The sequence below is a fragment of the Mobula birostris genome, chromosome 28, assembly GCF_030028105.1.
Source record: "Mobula birostris isolate sMobBir1 chromosome 28, sMobBir1.hap1, whole genome shotgun sequence".
Lineage (NCBI taxonomy): Eukaryota > Metazoa > Chordata > Chondrichthyes > Myliobatiformes > Myliobatidae > Mobula > Mobula birostris.
The window spans coordinates 21,716,476-21,722,157 of NC_092397.1; the positions used below are offsets into that span (position 1 = coordinate 21,716,476).

Genomic DNA, 5,682 nt, shown 5'->3' on the forward strand with positions numbered 1-5,682 from the left:
TCCCGCCACGGTGGAGGGCCATACTGTCTGACAGAACAACTAATGCAGCCTAATTATAACTGTAACGGTAGCCATTCATCAGAAAAGCGCAAGAGAACAGGAAAACACTTCCCCTTCTCTCCAAGTCTGTAATCTCTTAGCCAAAGCTACCATACCCTCTCTCAAGTTGTCCCACTATCCTCCACACACACACAGAGGTACTAATGAAATAACACCCCGAACCTTCATTTCTCGCACAATGTACTAACAATTTTACTTCCGTCCAGAGTCTTCATTTTCAGTATTTTCTCCTGTTGTTTTAAATCAGCACATGTAGCCTACACCCGAATTTTGCTCAGACACATTCCTGACGTTATCAATATCCTTCTGAATGCCCTTAGTTAATCTACCGGGATGAAGGTGTTTATCACAATAAGGTATGAAAGATGTGAAATCCACAGCATCTTCTACCCCAGTCTTTCTGCCTCCTCGTCTAAACCCGTTCCTTTCGAATCATTTTCATTTTATTTCTTGACAAAATCCATTCCATACTATCACTTAATTCCCCATCTGAATTTCCCATCATCGGCTCCGCTCAGTCACATTACAGGTGGTGGAAACCGCCAGCAGCAGTCACTGTCGCCCCGACACTCTCCGGTTGTCTCTCCCTCCCCCCGCGACCGTTCGCCATCCAGAACCCAGTTCCGATTGTCGGGCCGAGGAGTCCCCCGGATCTCTCCAGTCCACCTCCTCAGTTTACCGCTTCGGGCCCGGGTACTTTAAAGCCGCTGCTGCCAGTGGATGAAGGAATGGGACTGCGCATGTCTTCAGCTGTACACTGTCAATCAGGTACAGGGGCGGAGCTTCAATGCGCATGCCTTCGACTGTTCGAGCAATTGACTTTATCAGACTCTGAGCGGAGGTTTTGGGGACTGCAGGAATTAAACATATGTCCTTTTGGATTTCTGTCTGCGAAGTGTTTCAGGTGTCCCTTTGTCAGTTTTATCCACACAGTCACGCAGACGTACTGAATCAGACGCGCGGGAGTTGATAACTCACAGCAATAGTTCCGGTTTGATGTGATCGGAGTGACGGATTCGGTCACTGACTGTAACTCCGAACGGCGCTTAGATACAGACTCGCTGAAGGAATGTCTGGGGAAAGAGGCTGAACCCAAAGTCCCATGTTCTCAGGAAACTCTCCCGTCCGATAGTCTGAAAAATCACGTCAACACCTCTTTGTTTGACTCATATTTGAAGCAGGAAACGGTCTCACCATCAGGGAACTGACCCCCGGTCTCCCACGTGGCGGGCGGGGATACTAACCACTGAACTAACGAGGATATGTAAGGTGATGGAATCTGTCATACGGATTTCAGGATACAGGAGAGCTCACAAAGTCACCCTGACGTTTGTTTGCGTGTGGATCTGGCGCTTTTTACTCATCTCTTTCTCACTGTGTGACTGGAGGGTCTCAGGATTCTTTAGCGATTCAGTCACTTACTGTGTTCAAGGACTGGCCGATCGATGGGCTCCCATCAGCGTGTGGTTTGAAAGGACGATTAAAATCAGGATTTGTTTATCCATTTGGTGATGCGCGAGGCAGGGTAGGATCCCATTAGTAGCTCTTCGACTCGTTCAGGGCTCGGTTCTAACTCAGTCTGATTTCTGCTCGCCGTGATTTCTATAACTCCGTTCTGTTGGGGACTGTGACATTAATTGCAGCAGAGTGAGCAATGATCCGACAGAAAGCAGCTCGGGGACTGGTCGAATCACATGGAACTATGGGAGACGCCTCAGTACTCAAATCCTTTGCAACGTCATGGAGCGATGGTGGTATAGTGGTGAGCATAGCTGCCTTCCAAGCAGTTGACCCGGGTTCGATTCCCGGCCATCGCAGGTTGTACAGTTTTGCACAACATGACATATAAACCTCTTAAATAGAAGACGAGCAACACACACAAACAACGCTGGTGAACGCAGCAAGCCAGGCAGCATCTATAGGAAGAGGTACAGTCGACGTTTCGGGCCGAGACCAGATCTTGAATTTTCAGCATCTGCAGATTTTCTTGTATTTGCGTAAATAAAACACGATCTACGCAGGACTCTGAGGGCCAAGTAATCGACTCATGCTAATTCACGCTGTGAGTGTAAATTGATTCATTAATTATAATTCACTGTGTCATGGATCAGAAATGGAATTAACGTCCCTCAAGAGTTTCCCGTTAAATCCTGTTCTGACTGTATTCCAGAGTCAACAAAAATGGACACTTCACAGGAAGGATCGGCCGGATTTGTAAAGCGTTGTCGGGATGGTGCCTGATTAAAGTGTTTGAGCTTGTTTGCCTCCATTAGAATGTCAGAGCCTGAGAGAAATTCTGACCGAATTATGAGGTAGAAAGTTATGAGAGACATAGATTGGGCAGATGGTCAGAATTTGTTTCCCAGGGTAAGGATTTGAAATTCTAGAGGGAATGAATTTAAGGTCGGAGTGGGAGAGAGTTTAATGAAGATGTGCGGGTCATGTTTTTAGACAGAGTGGCGTGGGTGCTTGGAACGGGCAGTCAGCTTCAGAGACGGAAGGGTGATCGATGTTTTTAGATAGACACATGAATATGTTAGTGTGGAGCGACATGGATAGAGGCACAAAGAGAAAATCTACAGATGATGGAAACCCAAGCAACACAGAAAATGTTGGAAGAACTCAGCAGGCCAGGCAGCATCTGTGGGGAAAAATACAGACGACGTTTCGGGCCGAGTTCCTTCATCCGGACTGGAGAGAAAAAAAAAAGACGAGGAATCAGAGTTAGACGGTGAGGGGAGGTGAAGAAGAAACACAAGGTGATATATGAAACCGGCAGGGGGAGGGGTGGCTGGTAAATTAAAGGCCTAAAAGGTTGATTGGTGAAAGAGATACTGGGCTGGACAGCAGGGAAGGAGAGGAGGCCATGGAAGAAAGAAAAGCGGGAGGAACACCAGAGGGTGGTGATAAGCCAGAGATAATGTCAGAGAGGGAAAAGAGAATGGGGCTTCGTGAAGGAGGGGGCATTAATGGAAGATTGAGAAATCAATGTTCATGTCATCAGGTTGCAGGCTACCCAGACGGAATACAACGCGTTGCTCTTCCACACTGAGTGTGGAAATGGAATGGGAAGTGGAATTAAAATGGATGGCCACTGGGAGATCTGGCTTGTCCTGGTGGAGGGAGTGTAGGTGCTCGTGAAGTGGTCTCCCAATCTGTGTCAGGTCTCACCTATATACAGGAGGCCACACAGGGAGCACTGTGTACAGTAGATGACCCTAAAAGACTCACAGCTGAAGTGTCGCCTTACCTGGAAGGATTGCTTGGGTCCCTGAATAGTACTGAGGGAGGATGTGTAGGGACAGGTGTAACACTTGTTTCACTTGCAAGGATAAGTGCCAGGAGAGAGATCAGTGGGCGGGACGGACGCACATGCGATTCACATAGGGATCCCTGCAGAGAGCAGAACGTAGAGGGGACAGGGAAAGATGTGTTTGGTGGTGGGATCCCGCCGGAAATGGCGGAAGCTACAGAGAATTGTGTGCTGGGAGGCGGAAGCTGGAGTGGGGTGGTGGATGAGGACAAGACACACCCTCTCCCTGGGGGAGTGGCGCGAGGATGGGGTAAGGGGAGACCGGAGCAAAATAGCAGAGATTCTGTTGAGGGCAGCTTTGATGGTGGAGGAAGGGAAGCCCCATTCTTTGAAAAAAAAAACACGATATCTCCTTTGCTCTTGAATGAAATGCCTTATCCTGAGAGCAGATGCGGAGGAGACGGAGGAATTGAGAGAAGGGGCTGGCATTTTTATAAGCAACTGGGTGGGAAGAGGTATAGTCCAGGTGAAAGTCTGTGCGGTAAAATAGACATCATTAGACAAGCTGTCTTCAGAGATAGAGACAGAGAGATGAAGAAAACGAAGGGAGCTGTCGGATATGGGACAGGTAAACTTTTGGGCAGGGTGGAAGTTGCAGGCAAAGCTGATGAAGTGGATGAGTTCCACATGGGTGCAGAAAGAGGTAGCAATGCCGTTATTTATATAGTGTAGGGAAAGTTAGGGAGCGACACCAGTGTAGGCTTGGAACACAGACTGTTCCACGTAGCCGACACACAGACAGGCACAGCTGGGACCCATGCCAGTGTCCATGGCGCACCTTGTGTTTAAAGGAAGTGGGAGGACAAGTTCGGCCAGACGGAGGTGAATGGTGGTGGAGGAGAGCTGGTTGGGTCTGGTTTCCCGATGGAAGCGCAGAGATTTGAGACCTTCCTGGTGCGGGGGTGGGTGGTTTGCTGGACGTGCATAGGGATTGGACATCCATAGTGAAAATAAAACGATCGGGAACCTATGTGGGATGAAACCAATTAGACTCCAAATGAATGATCCAAAATTAAATCAAAACCACAACATTAGACCCGGCAAGTCCGTTAATTCCAGGGATGTCACTCGAGGAAACGTACACTTATAGTCAAAGAGAATGGTGAAGGAATATGTAACTTACACACTCCTGATAAAAATATACCATGCGCCCCGTGTACTGTCCTCTCTCTCTTCCCTTCTTCAATCCGGCTGAAGGTACAGGACAGCACGTACTACAGGCTCGTGGATAGCTTCAACTCCGCCGCTATGTCTATTGGATGGTGCCCGAGTCGATAAGATGGAGCCTTGACCTCACAATCTACCCGTTATGATGCGGCACCTGATTGTTTACCCGCACTGTGCTGTCTCTGTCGCAGTTACATTTCATTCTGCATTCTGTTATTGCTTAACATTGTTCTTTCTCAATACGCTGTGTAATCATTTGATCTCTAGGAATTGTGTGAAAGAGAAGCTTTCAAAAAAACATTTTATTTCCCACTGACGTTAATGCGGCAGTTGCAGGGTCTCCGGACAGCACAGCGTTACCCAGCTGGCAATATAACCCTCTGCAAAAACTGCTGGATCACCAGTGTCCCTGGGTGGGCTCGAACCACAAACTTTTCGGTTAACAGCCGAACGAGCTCACCGATTGCGCCACAGAGACAAACTGGGAAAAGACACTATGAATGGTCTATTCCGGGGTTGGAAGATGGTTATTAACAATCAATGCTGTGAGCCGGCTTTTCACATATCACAATCATAACATTGGAATTAAACTTGAACTTCAATCAACAGCAGCTGACACCGCGGCTTACCCGGAAACTCAAAGGCTGTAATAAAAGGATACTAAACGTCTTCTATCGCCAGATGACTGGATACACCATTTCAGTGAGAGTCTGTGATTTCTCTTGTTCCTGAATTCACAGCTCCGTTAGACACTCTGAGCTGATGCATTAAAAACGGCCTCGATTCAAACAGAGCATCAATCTCCAGCGATACGGTCAAAGACTTCACTAATTTTCTTAGTGATGGCACGTAAACACTTTAATTAAACACCATTGTCTCTGATGTAAACATTGGACGATTGAAGACCAATATATCACAATTCTCGGGCATTACTTCAGCAGAGTCTTTGGTGGCAATGAGGCCGGTAGATTTAATTCTACACTCTACATTTGTCACGGAAGAGCTTCCTTTACAGATTTCATTGTTTTTTTTTGGTTTGATAATTATTGCTTTGCAAATGGAGACCAGCGACACTGAACGACCCATATCTCAGGTCCCTGCAGTTTCCCATGTTGAACTGTCCTTCAGTCCTGTAACTCCCT

General features: G+C 47.4%; 1 non-coding gene across 1 annotated transcript; it reads left to right on the forward strand.

Annotated features, from left to right (window-relative positions):
* Positions 1 to 1,805: 1,805 nt before the first annotated feature.
* On the forward strand, positions 1,806 to 1,877 carry trnag-ucc (transfer RNA glycine (anticodon UCC)). The gene has a single exon. It is a non-coding gene; the product is annotated as a tRNA-Gly (tRNA).
* The last annotated feature ends 3,805 nt before the right edge of the window (positions 1,878 to 5,682 follow it).